Source organism: Tamandua tetradactyla, chromosome 17 (assembly GCF_023851605.1).
Source record: "Tamandua tetradactyla isolate mTamTet1 chromosome 17, mTamTet1.pri, whole genome shotgun sequence".
NCBI classification, from domain to species: Eukaryota; Metazoa; Chordata; class Mammalia; order Pilosa; family Myrmecophagidae; genus Tamandua; species Tamandua tetradactyla.
In genome coordinates this window covers 44,714,686-44,739,938 of record NC_135343.1, presented here as the reverse complement: position 1 = coordinate 44,739,938, position 25,253 = coordinate 44,714,686, and the positions used below count along the sequence as shown (strand labels likewise).

Genomic DNA, 25,253 nt, shown 5'->3' with positions numbered 1-25,253 from the left:
TCTATAACTACTTATTAAAATGTACTTGGAAATTTACTGCTTTTTTGTAAATGTTACATTTCACACACACACACACACACACAAAAACAAAAGTTCAACCAATCCAAACGATCTTCATCTTTCTAATTTTACCAGTAACTTATTTCACTTAGGTCTTCGCTCCTACTCTTCTCTTCTCTCCTCCCTTCATCTCTTCCAACCAAAGTAAAACAAACTCTTCCAGTCAAAATAAAACAAAATGACCTTGCCCTTACTCTGACTTACTAGATTTTATTCATCTTTCTAGATCAGCCTCCATTAAACTGGCCATGACGACAAAGGCCCAGAGTAGGTCTTTCAACAAACTTTCTTTTTTTTTGCCCATGCTATTTTTGGACTCAAAAGTATTTGTGCTTAAATGCATGGTATTTTCCAATAATCTATCGTCAACTGAAGGCTTATATTCATTGCTGTCTTATTTCCCAAGTATATAACCCCATCCCTGACTCAAAACGCCTTCACATGTTTCTTAAGCCATTTGAATGATCACATCCAAAGTCCTAATTATTAATACACATAATTTAACTAAAAAATACAACAAAATTTAGACTTCTGATTCGCTTGCTATATGATAACAAATCCTGTAAATAATGTTCATTTACAGTAAACTCCAGATCTTTGCAAATCATTTACATTATGAAATTGTGCCCAACTTATACATAACAAAAATACTTCCAACAAAAACAATTCTTGCTTAAGCAGGTTTGTCAGTCTATCATTAAATTCCTCAAACTGTACCATTTTCTCTATCTAGTGAAAACTGCTCTCCCATCTTCTAAGTGTATAAGCTCCTCCGAATGTTCTCTTACTCCCCCATAATAAAAACATAAAAAGGAAGAGATTTCAAGTGCAGAGTCATCTAATTACTGCATGCAATTGTGAACAAGTTACTAGTTTAAGTGTCTATACTTTGTTTGTTAAAGACAAAGACCTATTGATGTATTCCCTAATGTGCCTAATACTATCTTACAGTGACATAAGTAAATATTTAAAGAATGGAAAAGCACAGCTCTTCACAAACTTGTTATTATGCAGAATATTAGATTCCTGGTAGGTATTTCACAAAGTAGTGCCCAGGCCAAGAAAGTATGATGCCACCGTTCTTAAAGTGCACAATGCCTGTTAAGACATTAAAGACTCTGAGAAGTCCTGTTGTTATCATTTTGCACTTCCCAAAATTTAGTTTTCTACATGCATGTTCAGAGGGATGATATTTGAAATATTGAGTAACTGGTAAAGTGCAAGGAATGATCAAACAGAACTGTAACTTGCCTTACAGTGTAGAAGCAAGAAGCCCGTTCCTACACTCCTCTTAACCTTTTAGTTACTGGATCATGAGAAGGTGGTAGCTGGGTTAGCACTGAGGGAGGGACCAGAATAATGGAGGAAAACAGTGGCAGTAACCACTTCCTAATCGGAAAAGAATTATTTCCACATTTTAATAACTAGTTTAACTGAATTAGCCACTGTATGAAAATCAGTCCTACAACACCAGTCTTGGGCAGGAACTATGGCTCAGTGGCAGAATTCTTGCCTGCGATGCCGGAGACCGAGGTTCAATTCCCAGAGCCTCCATGTTGGGGTGGGGATGGGGGGTAACAATAGCCTTTCAGAGAACAGTCTGGAATATACATGAAGAGAAAAATTAAGGGCCTTTTCCTAGTTAAGGAATTTCTATCATCAATAAGCTGAATTTTAGCTTGTTTGCAATTTTTAGAAGCATTAAAAAAGAAAACAAACAAAAAACTACATCTCCTATATGGTTAGTTTCCTCAAGAACTCTAACATAACGAGGAGACAGTACTAAGTTAACAGTCCTGACTCTCCTAGAGAGACCTCTCTCCCTTCTCTCTTGGGAAGACTAGCTAAAGTCTGTTCAGCCCATTATTAAGCACCCTGATCCCAGGACCTATTAACCAGAGGTTGTAAAGTTTCTCTTGGCATTCATATCCTGGGAAACTCATTATTATAAGCACATCTCTTCAGTACGTCTCTTCTGTCAATCTTTTCTTCCAAGAGCAAGTTTCTTTCACACCAAAACTTCCCCTTTCATCCAAGACTCCTTAATTTCAGTTTTCAGTCTAGCATATTTCATATCATTTTAGTTTAGTTAATAACATTTTCAGATAGTAATCCACTGATTCAGAACTATACAACACTTTATGTTACCATATACATATATATATTTTTTTTGGTGGGGGGGGGTATGCAAGGGTACATGGGCCAGTAATCAAACCTGGATCTCCTGCATGGCAGGTAGGCAGGCATTCTATTATATCATTTTAATTCTGGCAGAGAAATTTCTGACAAATTAGCTCACAAAAACATAATAAAGATTCCTTCTAGTCTCCAATGTTCTGGAGCAGCTAGATGGAAAAATCTAAAATAATGATATGGTAGCTCATGACAAATTTTGGGATCTGTCCTATAACTACTTGTTGAAGAGTGCTTTGAAAACGATTGCTTTTTTCTTTCTTTGCTTTACATATAAAAAATGTAAAATGTTATATTATACAATAAAAAAGTTTAAAAAAAAAATAATGGGCTGTCATAGCCATGAGATAAGGGTGCATAGGTCTCTGGTTTGGGTTGAGTTGGGTGGGGATGGTGTGCTTGGTGGGCCACAGGTGAAGGAAGGTGAGATGGAGGCAACTTGGAGGCGGCGGGTCTCAGAGCTTGGGGTAGGCCGCAGTGCACTGGGGCCTGGGTTCAAGAGGATGAGGGTGGGGGAGTGTCCTAGGAACTCCAGATGGTGTGTGTGTGGGGGGGGGTTGTTCCTTGAACCAGGAGGGCTAAAGAAAGACAGCAGTGGAGACTAGGTTGCGGCCCCCTTACTCGCTGCATGCACCTGGAGCCCTGTGACGTGGGACAAGACTTACACAGGCCACAGGCCTCCAACTACTGAGGGTGAGATGACTGGCCAGCTCTTTGTCGCCTTCCGCCCCATTTATCCCTCATGAGAGAGACCTCAAAGGCCGTCTGGACATCATTTATTGTTACTGTGATAGGATGATGAAAAAGAAGCTCAGAAACCAAAGAAACTTTTTCCTGAACCCTCAGATTGGAAAGAAGGTCCACGGGACTTTCACTTTGAGCACTATTTTTAGCTATGGATACCAGAAAGTACATAAGACCCCTCTCCATTCCAATTTTTTTCATTAACCTCATTTTCTAGAAAAGGAAACTGAGGCACAGAGCATTTAAAGCATAACTCAAAAGTCTTCATCCCAGGAATGCCAACTGCCCTCTACATCAAGTACAGCTCAAAGTCTTAACAAGATCGTGATTCTTTCTCTGGGAATGTGGTGTGCGTGACAAAAGTAGGGAGGTGTGTTTCCCTTATTATAGCAAGTACCTATACGTGACTTATCCACTTTCCTGAATATGTGATGTATCACATTAAAAGACTTTAGAGGGTGGGTCTTGCTAGGGATGCACATTAAAAAAAAAACATAATAAAGAGAATTATTATTATATATTAATACATACTTGACAGCTGTCCCCAATTCTATTAGGATTCCCACTATGATTATGTGAGTTTTTAACTAGAAGAATGAAACACAATGTTAGGCACTGGTAAGAGCTTAACAAATACATTCTATTTACATTTACAAATAAATTTGTATTTATATTTCATCTTTCTTTTTATAGTGTTATAATAAACTTCCCTTTTGCAATTCTAATTCTGAAGGCTTACTTCTTCAACTCTAACTTAAGGGCAGGCAAAGTCATCATCAACACCTTTTCTTTTCTTTGTGGCTTAATTTATCTCCCTTTTCTCTTGTTTAAACTTCAGCCCTATCAGTGATGCCCCAGGGAAAAACTAGTTAAAGCAAATACTAACACCTAGTAAAAACAGAAATCTATGTTTTTCTCAGTCAAGCCATGGGAATAAAATTTCAAAATCAAGTACCAGATCTTTCAGGATAGCTTAAAAAAATGCAAGCTATTTTTTTTTTTAATTTAAAGAACTGTCTCCTTAGCAATAAACATATCAGAATAAATATTACTCTAGTTAGTGAATGACTGTTGACAATACTCTTTTGTTGGGTAGGTACCATGGTTATTAAGCCAGTTTTAATGATGGAGCAATTTCTCAAAAGAATCAGAGAAACCAAAACGATTAAATATAGCTGGAAATCTTCTATTAGTTTCCCTTTTCATGTTTCTACAATATGAGGGTTTTTTAATATTCTTCCTTACATTCTACCTTCAATTAGCACTTAACTGCTATCTTCACATATTTTTATCCCTAGTCTTAATTTTATTTCTTCACTTTACTGAATAAAGTAGATTAACTGTAGGATTTTACCAAAAGATAAATAAAAACAAAACTAGTAAACGTTAATGTTGATTTAACTGGGAATGGGGAATCACTCACAATACAAAACTAGTAACATTTTAACTATAGTTTTAAAATTAACGTAAGGATAAAGAAATTAAATGTTGGTTAAAGATGCAACGACCAGATAATCATATTAGTATTACTAAAATCAAGCTAGTTTCTAACACAAAAAAAGAAAGTATCAGGTCCTCCAAATCTGCTATTAGAAGTTGAAATGCCAGGGGTTTCACCAAGGATGACATTCACTGATTTGATCATTTGAACATATTAATATCACAAAATTTACCCAATCAAGGTAACAAACGATAGCAAGATATTTAGAACAAATGCTTACCACAGTAAATACAACCTTTGTTATTTAACCATGCAAGAATATGACAATTTCTGGTTAAGAGGATTCCTAATAGCTGAACACTTAATTGTTTACATTTCAATCTAAACGATTTTAAAATGAATACTTCCTAATAAGCACCACAGCAAGGTATTTCAAGTTTCTCATTTTTCTTATTTTCCTGTATATATAGCTTACATTGACTTAGGAGGAATTACATACGGCTTTAAAATATCAACAGAGGTTCTAAAGAATTTTTTTATAGACCCAGAGCACAAACAATAGTATTGTAAGTCAAGGCTATTAATGGCTAGGGGCAGGAACCACATACAAAAGATATGACAGCACCTTTTGGGTTAAAGAGAAGTTTTCATTTAAAATTTATAGATGAAAATTAATGTTCAACCATACTCCAGAAAAATGTCTGTTTTATCTGGAGGGGGAGGGGGTTGGTGATTGTAGAGGGGATGGTCAATTCAAACTGAGAGAATCTAACGTTCTTCTAATTTTCAAAAATGTCTATGACCCCAAAATGTTAAGAAACTCTATTTAATGGCTTTGGAATATAGGTCTTCAAAGCCTAAATTTAGGTGATTTTGACTGCCACCCATCCACACTCCCTCTCCCCCATCCAATTTTTAGCTACTGGCTTTCCTAAACTGCCACGTGTCTAATGCTTTATCCTGTTATCACCACTTCTCTTCATCTCAACTCTCTAAATGTTGGCTTTTGTTTGGTTGGTTTTTGGTAGGGAGAGAATTATTTAATAGTTAATATCAGTAGGTCAGAACGGTCCTTCTTAGAAAAGTGTCCAAACCCTGTATACCACTGGGATGCGGGGTAAGGCGATATATTAAGTAAACTGTTGTCATTAATTTCTCTGAGGCTCTTTATTACCACAGAATCTTCTACCACTTTTCTTTTAATTTTAGTGGAAAAGAAAGAGTTCAGAATCTCTCATTCAATTTATTAAATATTTTAAAAGAACCTATTATATGGCAATCACTATACTAGTCCCTGGAGTTTTATAGCCTAGTAAAACCACAAACCAGATGTCAAAATGCTGGCAATCCAACAAGAAACACAAAGTAGAATCAACTGCAGTATGGTTTGCACAAACCCTCATCACTCTACACCACAGCTGGTCTCCATTTCAATTTATTCTGTCATTGTCAGATTAATACTCTTAAAACATCTATTTTAGCAATCACTCCTTTACATAAAAACCTTCACCATTTTACCACTGCCTGTAAGATATTCAAACTCATCATTCTGGCACGAGGTATTTACAACCTGATTCCAATCTACCCTTCATACTTTAGTACCTAATAATAACTAAAAACTTCTGCTAAAGTCAAATTGATCTCTTTACTATCTCACCTCTCCAATGCATTATTTTTTTATTTTTTTTATGTTTTTTTTTTAATTAAAAAAAATTAACTAACACAACATTAGAAATCAATCCATTTCTCCAATGCATTATTGATTCCAATATACTGCTGCCTCTTTGAACCAAACCCATCCCTCAAGATTCTTTCCAGGTACCACCCACAAGAATCTCTTTGATCACATTCCATGGCAGAAACTGATATATGCAATTTCAAATTCATTTCTAAACTGGTAGACTGATAATTAAAATACATTTTATTCAGTAATTCAACTCACTTAAATATTTACAGAACACTTGCAGTACTGGGTTATTTACTACAGGTTAATGATACAAAAGAGGGACTTCTAGTATCATTACTGTACAAAGGTCCAACAAAAGCCAAAACGAGCAAATTTATTATCAATATATGAATAACAAATTCAGATTTAAGTCTAAAATCTCATTCCCTATGCTCTCCCTTCCTACCTAACCTTTTATCAGTTATTAAACAGTTATACATTTCACTTTTTCTGTTTCAATCTACCTTTTGGTAGAAGTTAACATGTGAAATGAAGAAAAGAAAATTAAGCAGAATAAGCTCTGATTAAGAATTAGGTTATACTACACCAAAGAAAATCCCCTTTTTGAGAATGACACCAATATAACCTGAAAACGCTATGACAAGAAACAGGAATCATAAAACAAGAGTAAATTTGGCATTAGAACCTGGAAAACAATCAAATTAAGACAGTCATTATAAAGCATTTTTCATTTAGCCCCAGGAGCTTCAATCATAAAGAGGTTTGTTCATCTAGAGGAATTCATGCATAGCCAATTTATGAAATCATTAAACAAACCGGGAAAAACCTGAGTTGAGATCTAAGTTATTGACTCCTTTGAAAACAACTGCAATTAAGTAGTATTAACTCTTTCAAATAAAATTTTTCCTAACTACATAATATATACTTATTATATGAAAGAATAAAACGTACAGGATAAAATCATTACCCAGAGTAAAATAATATTTTGATATAGTTCCTTCTAATTTTGTTTGTGGACATGTACCAAACGTCATGGTACAAACTTATAACATATATCTGCTATTTTCAATTGGCATTTCTGTTTTTCTGTATTTAATATTCTTCAAAAACAGACCATTAATATTTAATGGTCAAAAGTCACAAACATTCTTAGCTCCTTAAAAAACTTTCATTATTCTGACAAATAGCAGTAAAAAACTCTTTTATGTCCTTTTAAGAACTAGAACACACCACTCTAAAACAAAAAAAAATTCAATATAGTGTCAACCATAAAAATTATTTCGGAAGCACTTAATGGAAACTGGGTTCCTGAGGCAGGCATGAAGAAATGGCTTGATGAATCTGAGATGTTCACCACCATGGACAACCAATAACTGCCTATCATTTTGATGTAGTTTTTCACGAAGAAAAGGAACCCTTAATTTACCCTTACAGATAGAATAGAAATGTCTCAGAATCCAACAGAATCACGAAAAATTAGCCAGCTGATCCTAATGGCTCCCTTAAATTCATCATAATGAAAAGATTTATATCAAACTCTGCACTTAGACGTGATAGCGTGTCATGGTTTACAAAGCACCTTCATGTTCACTATCTCATTTGAACCTTGCCACAACCCTGTAAGGGAGGGAAGCCCAGAATAAACTAAAAGTAAAGCCTTAGAACACAACCAGGAAGCAAACAGCAAGATCACATAAAATCTACATTTCCTGAGTGTTCTTTCCATACTATATTTCAGCTATTTAAAGCGTAAATTTGTAGCTTTTTTAACACTAATTCTAAAACTACATGCATATTATAAGGAAAGAAAGAAAACCACCCTCATAATATGCAGAAAAGAACTGGATTTTCTATACCTACCAAAAAGGAAAAACCATCACCAACATTATTTTTCTTGGTATATATCTATACACTTTAGTGCTGCTTTCTTAAAGCACTGTTTGTCTCAGAATATATAAAACCATTTTGGTATTTTAAAATGCAGTTATTACACTGGTTAGTACGAGTCCCTCTGTGAAAACTCAGTCACAAATACGAACATGCAATCCTTTCCTTTCCCCAGGTTAAGTGGCAATCTTATAATCTCGACTATCATGTAGACAGATTTCACTTAGTCAATTCTTTTTCTATCATTATTCTTGTCCCCTCATGTCTAATAAAAAGTAGGCAAATCACAATGCTGAAAGTGCCACAGTACCAATCAAACGTAAAATTCCGAAATGTAGTACCCTCAAGGAAATGATCAAAAAATCAGAAAACAAAAATAGGAAGACAATTAGAAACATATTTGGCATTATGAAAGATATCACAAACTTCACTGCCATCTAGAAAGGTTGACAAACATCATGATTTCAGATTTGAAAATGGAAGATTAATCGCTAATGCACAATGCCAGGAAGAAATCTTCATGACAGCCCTTACAGTAATCACCTCATTAGAGCAGTGACTTAATACTGTTATTTTGAGAAAAACAACTTTTTGATAAAGGGGTATGTGAGTATAGTGACACAAATAGGCCTTTTAATTTCCCTTTTTTAAGAGCATATGCACTGCATACATAAATGGGTATCTCCATAACACAGCACTGCATCCACTGTCAGTGGTGCCTCTCTGGAGATGTGCACTAGCGGCCCTGCTAAACTCCCTATCCCCAATAAATGGAGTAGTCCAAGAGAAACTACCTGATCTGTACTGAAGTAATTAGGAAAATGGGACCTTTTTTACTATAAATGAGGAAAGTGGAAAATGTTGTAGATACCTCAAATGCTATTGACAGCCATACTTACCGTCTAGTGAGAAAGTACAAGCACCGAAACAAAATAGAGCCAGTAAAATAGAGGTAAGCAGGGCTAAGAGATAAATAAAACAATACCAACGACATTTAATACCCAGCTTCAATTATTCCTCAAGCCTAAATACATCATTGCTCTCCCTGTAACTTGACTTCATTCATGGAGTGCATGGGCGAAAATGTTCCCACTTCCCTAAGGAAATTGAATGTGGGTTTCTGAAACCTTCGATTATGCATATATAAAACAATCTGGCCAAATGAATCAAAAGCCTGAAGTCTTCACAATGTACGGAAGAGCATATATAGTATGTTACTTTTTGTGTAAGAAAGGGAAATAACATACATATATCCGCTTATGGTTATAAAAAGAAACAAGGAAAGTTAACACAGAAAACCATACTATAAGGGATAATGGACAGAAAGGATGAAGAGAGGAAAGTGATTTTTCATGGAGTATATCTTATTGTATACTTTTGACATTTCAGGGAAGCATGTTAATAATATGCATTTAAAAAGTCTAAATCAACAAGGATAGGAAGGGGAAGGAAATCTAAAACTGAAAGCAAACTAATTCAATCATATATTAAATGACTACTGTAACACTGAAGGGGGAAAAGAAAACTAACCCAAGTAACATATGAACATAGTATTTGATCTATATATCCTCAGTCTTGGGTGGAGCTGGGGGAAGAGGAAGAACTGCAAAGTTCTTGGGGTGGAAGAAAAGACATACAATATGAAATGGGGGATATCAAGAAAGAATCCAATAGTAATAAAGTTAATAAACCACTGAAAAAACCAGGAGTCCATAAGTTCATATCAATCAATCAGTCACTCAATGGGGCAGAAGGAACGGTTCTAGTAAAGTGTGGAGTACCTACTAGTAATGTAAACGAACTACTAACAAATATAATCCTAGCAGTAAATATATAACAACTGGTGGAGTTAGAAAATGATTTGCAATCATCATGACAAAGACTGATTCAGGTAAGAAACACTGGTGGAATAATTTTGATGGGGAACATGACATTCACATGATCTTAAAATGTCTCCCCAAAGTTCAAAGGGGAAAAAAGTAGACAATATGTTAAACATAGCATCACCCATGAAGGATTAAATGACATCATGTGCCTCCAGATCTGTTACCTTGAAAAGAACCCACCTTCCAAAAATTATGTGATTTTTCTGGCCAAGAATGTACAATCTGAATCAAATCAAGAGGGAACATCACACAAATCCAAAATGAGAAATGCCCTATTAAAAAAAAGAACAAAACAGATCATATTCTACAAAAATATCAACTCCACAAAAGACAAAAAAAAAGACTGTAAAAATATTACAAATTAAAAAGACTAAAGGCACTTTATGCAACTAAATGCAAAACTTGATCCTAGACTGATCCTGTCCTGGAGAGGAAATAAAAAAAACTACTAAAAGGCACATTATTGGGCCAACTAACAAAATTGGAATATGGACAGTAGATTAAAGAATTTTATCAATGTTAATGTTAAATTTAATGAAGTTAACAACTGTAATACAGTTATGAAAGAGAATATCCTATTCTTAGGAAATACACACTGAAGTAGAGAAAGGGATATAATGAATGTAACTTACTCTCAAAAAGTTCAGGAAAAAACTTTGTATATGTGTGTGTGGAGGAAGAAGGGGAGAGGGTGAAGGAAAAGACAGAGAAATCCAGTCAAAAAGATTTTATGTTCAACCTTGGACTATCCAACTGCATAATCATATACTAAATCAAAAGGACTATCAGCAAGTATGGCAAAAGGCAGAAAGTCTGCAATATGATAATGAGCATCTGCCCTGAACAGATTTTTGGATGTGGTCATCTCGTTTTCTTATCATGCTCAATCATTAACTATTGGCTGTTAGCCCATTATGTAATCCACAATAATCTGATCTTTGGGGAAATTTCCAAAGTATCTGATCTGAACATACTCACACTGCTAGGAGGGATGCCAGCAAAATGATTTCATGCAAAATTGGTCAACTCCCATTAAGTAAAATTTAACGCTATTAATTCAGCTTTGGAATAGTGTAGCATACTGTTTTAAGAACTTAGACCCCTAGAGATTCAGTTTTTTAATTCTGGTGCTGCTGCTTGCAAACGTGACCCTGAGCAAGCTGGTTAAGCCAAGCCTGTTTTATCTAGAGAAAAATGGGGATTAAAAAAGTACCCACCTCAGACTGTTATTGTAAAGATCAAAATTATAACTTCCTGACACACAAAAGGGGCTCAAAAATGTTAGATTTTAAAAACGTTTTACTCAAAAAGCAGGTAGGTGTTTGCTCCTTTTTGAAAACTCGAGTAATATTTGAAAATTACAATATGGTGTTAGAAATAAGAATTAATTGCTTACTTTAATCTCTCTGCATTCCCTAAACTGAGATCTAGCAATTAATGAGTACATTTTAAAACTCACATCAAAAGAAAATACTAGGGCAGGCCACAGTGGCTCAGCAGGCAGAGTTCTCACGTGTCATGCCGGAGACCGGGGTTCAATTCCCGGTGCCTGCCCATGCCAAAAAAAAAAAAAAAAGAAAGAAAGAAAGAAAATATTAACTAAATAATGTATAGAAAGTAAAGTTTTTCTTTAACAAGTAAATTGCAAGGGGAAAAAGGTGGATAGGGAGCTTATAAATTATATAAATAAATAGACTCAAGAAACATCAACAATTGTAACGCACAGAACTTACAAGTTGCATGTGTAAAGGACACAACTGGGGAAATTTGAATACTGACAAACTGATATTAGGAATTATTATTTTAGGTTTGATAAGCATTTTTTGGGAGAAAAACGCTAAACTATATACTGATAAACTGGTATGATATGGGATTTGCTTTAAAATAGTTGGGGCTAGAAAATGGGTAGAGAACAAACAAAACTAATCATTAGCTGGTAATTGTGAGAGCTGGGAAATAAAGATTTATGGGTGACTCATAGAATTTCCTCTGCTTTTACATATATTTAAAATTTTCCATAGTAAAACGGTTTATTTGAAAAGTAAAGAAATTAAAAAGAAAAGAAAGTTAGCAAGATTCACTGATTAACAGGAATAATAGAGAAATTATTTGAAAGTTTAATAAAATGATGGGAAATAAAGCAGGAAAAAAGCATAAAAAGTGAAAGAAGGCTAGAACAATACACATTTGATATTTAAGGGGTGCAAGAATCGAAAAATGATCACCCAGAATACATGTATACCAAATAACCACTAAGAAAACGAAATATATATTAAAGCTATTTTTCCTATGCTATCTGAACTCATCTTTTCAATCCAAAACCCATTCTTCTTGACCCTCACTGAACATTATAGCTGTGTTATGTCTATATCTCATCTTTTCCACACCCTATTTCCTTTCCATTCCTTTCTCATCTTCTATATACCCATTTTCCTTTTATTTTCATTGTTAACCACAAACTCCAAACAGAAATAAATAAAATTAAGTTAAAGCAATGAAAGAATAAAAAAAGTTGGATACAAACTGGGAGCTTATTGATGTTAGCAACACCGGTAACTATTTTCAGTTTGGAGGATCTCTAAACCACATTTCAACATTCATTAGTTTGTTTCCTCGCAAAACAGTCCAAACTATGTGACTGAGTAGCCATACTGGAAGCACTGTTTTTTAGTACGTAAAGCATTTTATCAAGAATTTGGACAGATTTATTCAAACCTCAATCAATATACATTACGGCACAGCAGAAAGAGCTCTATCTGGTATTCTTGTCTAGGCTCTGCCAACTACCAGCTAGATTCATTCACTCTGACATCCAAGCATGTAATACATACCAGGCACTGGGGCAGAACAAAGATGAACACAGCAATCACATGAATAAACAGCTATAATATATTTTGGTAAGTGCTACAGGAGAGGAATGTGTAAGGTATACAAAAGTACAAAAAAATGAAAGATGACTTTTCAGCTTTGAAACTCTATTTTGTCTAAAGTCTTTTAAGCGTCTTCTTTCTAATCAAAAGGAGATATCCACAAGTTGCAAGTTTCTATCAAAAGATGCTGCGTACGCACTTTCAAACTTTTAATAAAATCTGTAATAAAAACAAGAATACCTATTATATCACTTAATTCATACATCGTCCCTTAATCTTCACAATAATCCCAAACAGATAGTACTTCACCATTTTATAGAGAACGAAGTAGAAGTTCAGAAGAACTAAAATAACTTACCCAAAGTCACACAAACAGTAAGAGGAAAACAGGGATTCGAATCCAGATCTTCTGATTCCAAGGCCTATTCCCTTTCCACTACACTACTTGTCTCTCATTTTCTTTCACTACATAAAAACAAAATGTCCAGATATCACCTTCTCAAGTATGCCCAACAGAAAAATGTTAGGACATCCACGAAGGGCAAAATGATGACTAACTGTGAGACACCTTCCTTTCAACGAAAGTATCTGTCGTACACACCACAACAAAATGCAAAAATGAGATTACAAACTTAAATATAACCAATATTCAAGGTAATAATTGTGTGACATGAACACATTCTGAAATCTAGTTCATAAAAATGAATGAAGAAAATTTTGATTTCTTTCCATTGCTTTATCTTTATCCTTATTTGTTGAAAACAAATGGTCAGACATATTTCAGTGTATTAACACTTGGATTCTACATAATTATTTAAAAGTACATATCACAAACCTCTTGTGGACTACAAAATAAAGTGAAATATTGTCAAACACATATATATTTTTAAATGTTTTAAAAGTTATTTTGAAGTAATGTAAATTACGCGTTTATTTTTTCATAAACGTCCTTAAATCCTTTTTTTTTTAGGCTTCTTTTTCCAGGTTATCAATTTTACTTCCAAATTTTAACCAGCAACCACAACATCCCTGAAAAATAAATGTGAAAAAAAAACGAAGAATTTTTTTCTGTACACAATTTCAAAACTGGTTAGAAAAAAAATGTGAATCAATATAAGTCGCTAGATACTGATAACAAGTTTTTCCTCAAAACTCATTCGGATTAAAATTGGTTTTCTCCTAACAGCAAATTTTAAGACAATTGGCTTGAGGCACCCTTTGTTGCCTAATGTAATTAAAGATTTTGTAATAACGTTGTCTTCCCTCATTCGCAATTACCTCAAACAACAAAAGATCTAACTGTCCCAATAGCCCTCAAGGATTCAAACGTGTGGGAAATATTTTCTTCCCTTTAACAGAATGGGATCCAAGCTAGGAATCAACACAAAAACAAATCGCTCATCTTCCACACTCGCGATTCCTCTGAGAAATTTGGGAGGTGAGTCTTACAGCCATTTACCAGCCCTCACAGAGGTGACATTTTCTTTGCTTTCAAACCTGCACAAGGCAGGGACAGGAAACACCGACCCGCCAAAGAAGCCGCCGAACCGTAACATTCCGCCCTTAATCCCAACTCCCCCCTTCCAGCCCCAAACACAAATGTTCTTCTCTCCACTCTTCTTGCACAATGTCGCTTGGAAAGACGCTCGGCTCAAACTCCACCACCTCTCTTCACGGCCCGATGGGAATGGCTACTTCCTTCCTCGCTGCTCCCTCAGCACCGCTTCCTCCGGCCGTCAGGCCTGGCGCGGCCTCCGCAGGCCCTGCGCGGATGGGGAAAGGGCCGTCCGGGCCTGGCAAAAGAGCTCTTCTCGGCCCTCAGCCTAGCGCAGCGGCGTCAGGCATGGTTCCCAAGGCAGCTTTCCAGCACGGGTGCCCGACAGGGCCCTCCGGGGCAGTGAGGTGAATAAACGCGGCCGCGGTGCCGACAAGCTTCGCTTCCCATCCCGGGGGTCCCCCAACCTCCTCCCGCCCCCGCCGTCTGCCCGCCGCCATTTTGTGCGCAGCCGCTGCGACAGAGATACAATAGCCGGCCCGGATCTCACGGGAAAAGCTCGGGACCCCCACGCTATGGGCTCCCGCCTTCTAGCCCCCCAGTCCCCGCAAACCAACAGCCCTACCTATGCCTACCCGACTAACAGCAGGATCCCGTCTGCGCCCCACACAGTTTAGCACTCAGCCTCCAGTCTCGACGCTGAAGAAGCTACCGCCTCCAAAAAGCTATACGCATGCGCGCCTATCAAACCTTTGCGAGCCCTCCTCCACTCCCGCGCATGCGCACCGCACTGTGTCGCGGCTCAAGCAAAGTGCTAGAGCTGCTTTGTTGTGGAAAGGGGCGCTGCGGCGTGTTTGGCGTTCTCAGGCCCCTACTGCAAAACTCAGGCACCTACATCAGTGCCTTTGCCTATGCCATTCCTTTCTTATCCAAATTGTGCTCGTCCTCTGAGATTTACTACTATGAAGTAGTCAAGCCTCACCTCCTCCATGAAATCTTCCAGGATTATTCTTGCCTTCAATAACGTTAAAATATGCAGTACTGGGAGGGCAATGGTGGCTCAATGGCAGAGTTCTCACCTGCTGTGCCAGAGACCCAGGTTCGGTTCCGATCCCTGCCCATGCCCTACCCCCCCCCCCAAATATATATGCAATACTTTACTGGTACTTGATATTATAATACTTTGTACGATTAAAATGTTGCCTAACTATCCTTTCCCCTTCTACTTTTTTTTTTGCTTCCCCATAGCCGTGATGTGATATATATATCATTGCCACTCAAAATGGCAGGAAATTAGAATTTAATTAAAGCTTATTGAATTTAATTCAATTAAAGGAGTTCAAAAAAATCCTAACACTGGAAATCCTTTTTCTAATATCATTTCACAATAAAAATGACTACCTATGTGCTAAATATTTTTCATCCTCATTTTACCTTTGAAAAACCTTGTGGTGTAAGAACTTCTTAAGGATAATCGATTATAAACATAAAAACTCAGTCATTGGGCAAAATCTGGTAAAACTCATAAGCCTGCTTTATTGATACAACACAAATCACACTACCCATTGCTGAGACTCACACATTGTTTATCTAGCACCGAAGCAAGTGTGTTTCTTTTATTCACATGATAATAAGCAAAAGAAAGGTTGAAAGAAAAGCCTTGTTTTAAAAAACATATCTATTGGATATTCATTTCAAACTAAAAATCCAATACCTGCTAGGGGCAACAAGCCAAAAACAACAAAGAAAATGCCAGACACATTCTTCCAAACCCTCAAATAACCAATGTTATAAATTCGGTGTGTTTCCTTCCATACATTTCTTTATGTTAATACAAACATGTTGTATTTGCATGTAATGGAATTTTTTCCAAAAATTTATACAGCCTGCTATTCACTTTTCTGATTACTGACATTTCTAAACACTATAGATCCTCTCTTTAAAAAAAATTTTTTTTGCATAATATTCATGTTATGACTGCACCTCAATTATTTAATCATTCCCTTTTGGTGAATGTTTGTGGTATGTATACTCTAAAGACACACTGTGGTTATAAAATTAATGACAGTCAGTAAGCCTACTAAAGGGTATGGCAAGGACGACACTATGTGTTACTAAAGAGTATTATACAATCCTAGCCAGGGGATTTCCACAGTCAAGACCACCTCAGCAGAGATGTAACTTTCAGGAAAAGTTAAAATAAGGCAATTACCCTTTCTTACAAGATTAGCTTGAACTCCCTTTAAGAAAAAAAAAAAAAAAAAAAAACACCTAGTAACTGACCCAGGCTGAAAATAGGTACATGAGAGGGGACAGATTCCCCCCAAATCTTGAGCGTTGTCTCTGAATGGAGACTTGATTGCACAACATTCTGACTGTAAGGTACCCACATCACCAACATATTCCCAATGACACCCTTGTGAAAGCACTGCTTAAATAAACCTGCTTAAGCATTATGAGGATAGCAACTTTGATGTGGACAGAATCAAATGAGACACGTCCCCCCTGAGGACCTTACCATACAGTCCCGAATACAACAACTCTGAAGATATTTTCAGTTTTAGTGTTTTCTGCCACTACAAACATTACTATAGCTAATACAGTAGATGCCTTACCAGCAGAATGTACATGCTATGAGGTCAGGAATTTTTGTCTGTTTTCTTCACTATTTTATTTCCAATACCTGCATTGATGCTTGGCATGAAGTAGAAAACCAGCAAATATTTGTTAAGAGAATGAATGATTCTTTTGATTCCTGGCCTATGCACTACTCTCCACCAAAAAAAAAAAAAATGAATGAATGATGTGAGTGACTCTGATAGGTCATCCTGTCAGGTCTTTTGCCCATGTGCATTTCCTCATCTAAAAAATCCTTTTCCATATTTTTTGTATTTCTAATGAGCTGGCTGTCTCTTTCTTATCAGGTTATAGCTCATTGTATATATGAAGAATATTAACGCTTTGTCAAATATATTGCAATTGGTTTCTTCCCATTGATATTTCATTCTAAATGCCTTTTGCCAGTATAAATTTTTAATTTTCATGGAATCGATATATCAGTTTTTTCCTTAATGACTTCTGTGCTTTCTTTTTAGCATAAGAAGCCTTACCCAACCCCCTAAGAGCATACAAACTCAGAAATTACCCAAAGATTTTCCTAGGTTGCCTAAATTTTTATTTACAGTATCACAATTTTCTTTATTACATTTACATATTTAATCAATCTAAAATTTATTATTTTTATGATATGATGTAGAAATCTAACTTTGTTTTCTTTCAGATGGAAAAAGGCAATCATGAGGATCCAGACTGTGATGGCTAATTCCATGTGTTTGGCTAGATTACGGTCTCCAGTTGTTTGGTCAAGCAAGAAACTGGGCTGATTGTTACTATAAGAATATTTCATAGATGGGTTTTTTATCATTAGACAGTTGCTTAAATCTAAGGCAGATTGCATCTACAATCAACAAAGGAGATTGCTCTCAGCAATAAGGAGAGTCTCCTCATTCAGAGTTCTTAAAGCAAGAACTCAGAAGATTTCAGAAGTCAAAATGAATTTCAATCTCAATTTCAGCTATCCAGCTCCTCCTGGGGAATTCAATGTCACCTTCAGAGAGTTTCCAAATTTTGACCTGCCCTACAGAATTTAATCCTCATGGTTACATTAGCCTATTCCTATCATAAAAACCTTAAGGTGTGTATATATTTATTCTGTTGGTTCTGTTTCTCTGGAGAAGCTCGACTAATGCACAGATATTGAGTAAACCATCCTTTTCCCCCCTTAAAGGAAATGCTTCGTCCCTTTGAGTAAACAAATAACAACAACAACAAAAACTATTAAATTCCCATATTTAAAATGGATTTATGGACTAAGATGGAGGCATAAAATGCTCCAGAGTTCCATCCCCTCACAGAATCTTTGGCAAAAACAGGCAGAGCATCCGTCCTCAAAACTTCAGGAACAGTTAAAGGGTTTCAATAACTGGGCAAGTGCTGAATCAAGAAAATACAGCTTTAAAACTGGCAGGAGAGGTTGGCCCCACCCCACTCCTTCCCCAGTGCAGTAGGGTCCAGACTGTGCTCCAATTATAGGTCCTTGACCCAGTTCCAGAAGGAGCACAGTAACCCCTAGCATATACTGAAGTGCATGTATGTTGGTGCCAGTCAATCAGGAAGACAGAAATAATAAATGCATCTCTGTTTCGCCCTCCCAGAATCTGCCCTGCAGACAGAAGCAGCCTGTGGACAGCTAAAGCAATGTAAGAAACAATTAGATCCAAGAGCCTAGGACAAAGGATTACCTGAAAGTAACACATACAATAGAGCACCCAGGAAGTAGGGGAAGTCTATTTTGCAAGATGTAGAGGGGGCATTCAAATTCCTGTAAATAGGGAAATTCCTAAAATCATTTGTAAGCATAAGCCCGGGACAAGAAGCAGGCTCAGAAAAGGCGAGAGCACTCTGTACTTCCCTTTCCTGATCTTCTTGATAGGAGGGCTAATCCCCAAAGGAAATTACCAGCCAACACAGCAATTTGCAAAGAAGGCCAGACTTTGGACATACTGGACAAAGACTTTTAAAAAATTATCTTCATTATACTCAAGGAGAAGAGAAAGGAAAACATGCAGAAAGAGCTAGAGAAAATCAGGAATTGATGAATGAATAATATAAGAATCTCAATAAAGGGATAGAAATTTTTTTAAAAAGAACAGAAATAGTAGGGTTGAAGATCATAATTACTGAAATGAAAAATTCCCTAAAGAGTTTCCATAGCAGGTTGGAGCTGGCAGAAGAAAGAATCAGTGAACTCAGAGACAAGACAATTAGAATGATTCAGGTCTGAGAAGCAGAAATAAAAAAGAATGGAAAAAGTGAATAGAGGAGACATTGGGACAATTAATCAAAGATATACATACAATTCTACTTAATAAAATAAGTGGGATAGCAAATAACATAAAGGAGATCAAGAAGACAATAGAAGAGCATAAGAGGAATTTGAAAAAAGAAATAGAAAAATAGCGGAAATCACAGAGTTTAAAGACTCTGTTGACCAAATAGAGAACATACGAGAGGCACACAACACCAGATTTGAAGAGACAGAGGAAAGAATAAATGATATAGGGGACAGGAAAACTGACTCTGAAGACTCAAAACAGTAAATGGCAAAAAAGATGGAAAAAATTGAATGGGCTCTTAGGGAAATGGTAGACAAAACAAAGCATGCAAATATAAGAATAGTCACGGTCAGGTTCATGGGTCAACTTGGCCAAGTGGTGGTACCTGTTTGGTTGATTGGGCAAGTGCTGGCTTGTCTGTTGTGATGAGGACATTTCATAGAATTAAATCATGATCATGTCAGCTGCATCCACAGCAGATTCCATTTGTAATCAGCCAAAGGGGCGTGTCTTCTGCAATGAGTCGTGCTTAATATAACCACTGAAAGCCTTCTAAGGAGGATTCAGAAGAGACAGGCTTTTCTTCCTGCTTTGGTTGGCGAGCTTCTCTTGTGGAGTTCATCCAGACCCTCCATCGGAATTGTGGCTTCACAGCCTGCCCTGCGGATTTTGGACTCTGCGTTCCCGGGGTCACGTGAGACACTTTTATAAATTTTATATTTGCGAGTGTTCCTGTTGATTCTGTTTCTCTAGAGAACCCTAACTAATACAAGAATCACTGGTGTTTCCAGAAGGAGAAGAGAGGAGTAAAGGACTAGGAAGAGCAGATAAGGATATAATGGGGGAAAACTTCCCACCCAAGGCACATACTAGTCATTCTGTCAAAAGTTGGAGAAGCAGAAAATCCTGAAAGCAGCAAAAGAAAAACATTCTACTACATACAAGGGAAACCAAGTAAGACTGAGTTCAGACTATTCAACAGCACCCTGGAGGCGAGAAGGTAGCGGTATGATATATTCAAGATCCTGAAAGAGAAAGACTTCCAGACAAGAATTCTGTACCCAGTAAAACTGTCGTTCAAAACTGAGGGAGAGACTCAAGTTTTCATAGGAAAAGAAGTCCTGAAAGAACTTGTCAACATGAGACCGGCCCTACAAGAAACACAAAAGGAGTTCTGCTGGCTGAAAAAAAAAAAAAAATGACAGGAGACGAAGGGCTGGAGTAGGGCACAGAATTGAAGAGTACCACTAAGGGTAATTTAAAGAATACAAAGAGAAACAGGGAAAAGAATATATAGAACTGACAAATAAAATAAAAAGATAAGATGGTGGATTCAAGAAACGCCTCTTCAGTAATAACTTTGAATGTTAATGGACTAAACTTACCAATTAAAAGATAGATTGGCAGAATGGATTAAGAAACACAATCCAGCTATATGCTGCTTACAGGAGACTCATATTAGACAGAAGGATATAAACAGATTGAAAGTGAAAGGATGGAAAAAGATTTTTCATACAAGTTGTAACCAAAAGAAAGCAGGAGCAGCTGTACTAATATCGGACAAAATAGACTTTAAATGTAAAGACATCATAAGAGACAAAGAAGGACACTGTACACTAATTAAAAGGTCAACTAATTAAACAAGAAGATATTAACAATCATAAATGTTTATGTTCCCAATCAAGGAGCTCCAAATTACATGAGACAGACATTGGCAAAACCGAAGAGGGCAATAGATGTTTCAACAATAATAGTAGGAGACTTCAATACACCACTCTCCTCTATAGATAGAACAACCAGACAGAAGATCAGCAAGGAAACAGAGAAGTTAAATAACTTGTTAAATGAATTAGACCTAAAAGACATATTTAGGTCATTGCACCCCAAAGCACAAGGATGTACATTCTTCTCTATTGCTCATGGATCATTCTCCTGGATAGATCATATGTTGGGGCACAAACAGGTCTTTATAAATTTAAAAACATTGAAATTATTCAAAGCACTTTCTCTGATCACAGTAGGATGAAGCTGGATCTCAATAACCACCAAAGAAGAATAACATTCACAAATATATGGAGATTAAATAACACACTCTTAAACAATGAGTGGGTCAAAGAAGAAATCGCTAGAGAAATCAGTAGCTATCTGGAGATGAACGAAAATGAGAATACAACTAATCAGAACTTATGGGATGCAGCAAAGGCTGTGCTGAGAGGGAAATTTATTGCCTTAAATGCCTATATTAAAAAATAAGAAAGAGCAAAAATCGAGGACTTACAGCACACCTGGAGGAACTTGAGAAAGAACAGCAAACTAACCCCAAAGCAAATAGAAGAAGAGAAATAACAAAGATTAAAGCAGAGATAAATGAATTGGAAAACAAAAGAACAATAGAAAGAATCAATAAAATTAAAAGTTGGTTCTTTGAGAAAATCAATAGAATTGATGGACCATTAGCAAGACTGAAAAAAAAAGAAAGAGGATGCAAATAAACAAAATAAGAAATGAAAAGGGGTGCATTACCACAGACTCTGAAGAAATAAAAAAAAATCATAACAGCATACTATGAAAACTATAAGCCAACAAACTAGACAACTTAGATGAAATGAACAAATTCCTGGAGACACACAACACTGACTCAGGAAGAAGCTACACTGACTCAGGAAGAAACAGAAGATCTCAACAAGCCAATTACAAGTAAAGAGATAAAAAATCTTCCTACAAACAAAAGCCCAGGGCCAGATGGCTTCACAGGGGAATTTTATCAAAATTTCCAAAAGAACTAAAACAAATCCTGCTCAAACTTTTCCAAAACATTGAGGAAAAAGGAACTCTAACTAACTCGTTTTATGAAGCTAATATCATTTTAATACCAAAACCAGGTAAAGATGCTATATATATATATGTATATATATATAAAGGAAAACTACAGGGCAATCTCCCTAAAGGACATAGATGCAAAAATTCTCAATAAAATATTAGCAAATAGAATCCAACAACACATTAAAAAAATTATACACCATGACCAAGTGGGGTTTTTACCAGGAATGCAAGGATGATTCAATACAAGAAAATCAATTAATGTAATACAGCACATTAACAAATCAAAAGGGAAAAATCACATGATCATCTTGATTGATGCTGAAAAAGCATCTGACAAAATTCAGCATCCTTTTCTAATAAAAACACTCCAAAAGATAGGAATCAAAGGTAACTACCTCAATATGATAAAGGAAATATATGAAAAACTGATACTCAGTGGAGAGAGACTGAAAGCTTTCCCCCTATGATCAGGAACAAGTCAAGGATGTCCACTGTCACCACTATTATTCAACATTGTGTGAAAAGTTCTCGCTAGGGCCATCAGGCAGGACAAAGAAATAAAAGGCATCCAAAATGGAAAGGAAGAAGTAAAACTCTCATTTTTGCAGATGATATGATGCTATACTTGGAAGATCCTGAGAAATCTACAGCAAAGTTACTGAGCTAATAAACAAATTCAGCAAGGTGGCAGGATATAAAATTGATGTGCAAAAATCAGTTACATTTCTATACACAATCAATGACCTAGCTGAGGAGTCGGTTAAGGAAAAAATTCCATTCAAAATAGCAACTAAAAGAATCAAGTACTTAGGAATGAACTTAACTAGGGATGTAAAGGCCTTGTACACAGAAAACTAGATAGCAATGCTAAAAGAAATCAAAGGAGATCTAAACAGGTGGAAAGACATTCCCTGCTCATGGATAGGAAGGCTAAATATAGTTAAGATGTCAATTCTCCCCAAATTGACCTACAGAATCAACACAGTACCAATCAAAATTCCAACAACCTACTTTGAAGATTTGGAAAAGCTAACTACCAAATTCATCTGTAAGGGAAAGAGACCCTAAATAGCTAAAATCATCCTAAAAAGAAGAACAAAGTGAGAGGATTAACACTCCCTGACTTTAAAACCTACTATAAAGCCACAGTGGTCAAAACAGCATGGTACTGGCACAAAGACAGAAGCATTGACCAATGGAATCTAATCAAGAGTGCAGAAATAGACCACCAAATCTATGGTCAACTGATTTTTGACAAGGCCCCAAAATCTGTTGAACTGGAGCAAAATAGTCTTTTCAATAATTGGACATGGAAGAATTGGATATCAATAGTCAAAAGAATGAAAGCAGACCCCTATCTTACATCCTACACATAAAGTGGATCAAACACCTAAATATAAGAACTAGCACCATAAAGCTTCTAGAAGAAAATTTAGGGAAACATCTTCAAGACCTAGTAATAGGAGGTAGCTTCCTAAAGTTTATACCCAAAGCAAAAGCAACAAAGAAAAAACAGATAAATAGGAACTGCTCAAAATCAAATACTTCTGCACCTTAAAAGACTGTCAAAAAGGTGAAGAAGCAGCCAAGTCAATGGGAGAAAATATTTGGAAATCATATATCAGACAAGATTTGATTTCCTGTATATACAAAGAAATCATACAATTCAACAACGAAAGAACAAACAGCCCAATTATAAAATGGGCTAAAGATATGAATAGGCATTTTTCTGAAGAGCAAATACAGATGGCTCAAAAGCACATGAAGAGATAATCATTTTCATTGGCTATAAGGGAAATGTAGCTCAAGACTACAATGAGATACCACTTCACACCATAAGAATGGCTGCTATTAAACAAACAGGAAACTATAAATGTTGGAGAGGATGTGGAGAAACTGGCACACTTCTGCACTGCTGGTGGGAGTGTATAATGGTGCTGCCACTATGGAAGACTGTTTGGCGGTTCCTTAGGAAACTAAATATTGAGCTGCCCTATGACCCAGCAATAGCACTAGTTGATATATACCCAGAAGAGCTGAAAGCAACGACACAAACAGACATTTGCACACCGATGTTCAAAGCAGCATCATTCACAATCGCCAAAAGATGGAAAAAACCAAAAGCCCATCAACAGATGAGTGGATCAACAGACTGTGGTATATACATACAATGGAATATTATGCAGCAGTAAGACAAAATGATGTCCTGAAGCACATGACAAGATAGATGAGCCTTGAGGACATAATGCTGAGTGGAATTAGCCTGACACAAAAGGATAAATACTGTGTGGTTCTACTTTTATGACCAGCATAAAGGTATAATCAGAGGCTTATAATATAGAATATAGGGAACTTAGAGATACATAGAAGCTAGAGATGGGTGAATCATTAGCTAATGAGGTTGAACTCCAATGTAAGGGAATAGATAGGAGTGAAGGTGGTTCTCTAGTGGGTCTATAAGTAATATTACCATGTCGAAGATGAACAAGATTCAAAGGGATTGTATAGACCTAAGTGTCCCACTGATTAACATTATAAATACAAATTAGTTTTTGCAAGAATTACTTCAAAGATATGAATCTTGTACAAAGAGTGTTTAAGTCCAGGGTACAGGGAGAAAACTGCTATTGCATGCTATGAGCTGTGTTCAAAAGGAAACCATCAGCATACCACAGCAACAGCAGAGGGAGGGACAAAAGTTAAGAGGAGGTTTAGATTTTCTATTTGGTGAGTGTATGTTTATTGTTTTTCTTTCTCTTGGGAACAATGAAATTATCTAAAATTGAGAATGTTGATGGGCTGTGGGCTTTGGGCCCTCTACATGATGTCTGATGATTACAGGTGGCTGAAGGATGAACTGATGGAGAAGTAGATTGGCGAATGACGGTGTGTATTTATGAACGAATGTTGTGCTGCTACAAGAAGGAACAAAGTCATGAGGCATGCAATGATGTGAATGAACACGTGGGACATTTGGTGTGACAAAATAAGCCAGAAACAAAAGAACAAAAATGGTATGGTCACCTTTAGAAAATGCTTATAAGAAAACAGGGGCCGCTTTCTCCCCCGGACCGCCGCGCGGCGCACGCGCCCCGCGGCAGCCGAGCCGCCCGACCTCCCTACCCCCTCTCTTTCTCCCCCGGACCGCCGCGCGGCGCACGCGCCCCGCGGCAGCCGAGCCGCCCGACCTCCCTACCCCCTCTCTTTCTCCCCCGGACCGCCGCGCGGCGCACGCGCCCCGCGGCAGCCGAGCCGCCCGACCTCCCTACCCC

At 36.8% G+C, this 25,253-nt stretch overlaps 1 protein-coding gene across 7 annotated transcripts in view; it reads right to left on the bottom strand.

The window, feature by feature from the left end:
* Positions 1 to 15,007, bottom strand: part of ZNF638 (zinc finger protein 638) — an 81,317-nt gene extending 66,310 nt beyond the window's left edge. For 4 of the 7 annotated variants that reach the window (XM_077134515.1, XM_077134520.1, XM_077134519.1 and 1 more), the window contains exon 1: positions 14,899 to 15,007. The gene's annotated coding sequence lies outside the window, so the exon portion shown is untranslated. Of the gene's footprint in view, positions 1 to 10,078; positions 10,171 to 11,357; positions 11,435 to 14,888 lie in introns of those variants that run through there. The other 3 variants (XM_077134518.1, XM_077134517.1, XM_077134516.1) reach the window with 3 other exon arrangements.
* Between the last annotated feature and the right edge of the window lie 10,246 nt (positions 15,008 to 25,253).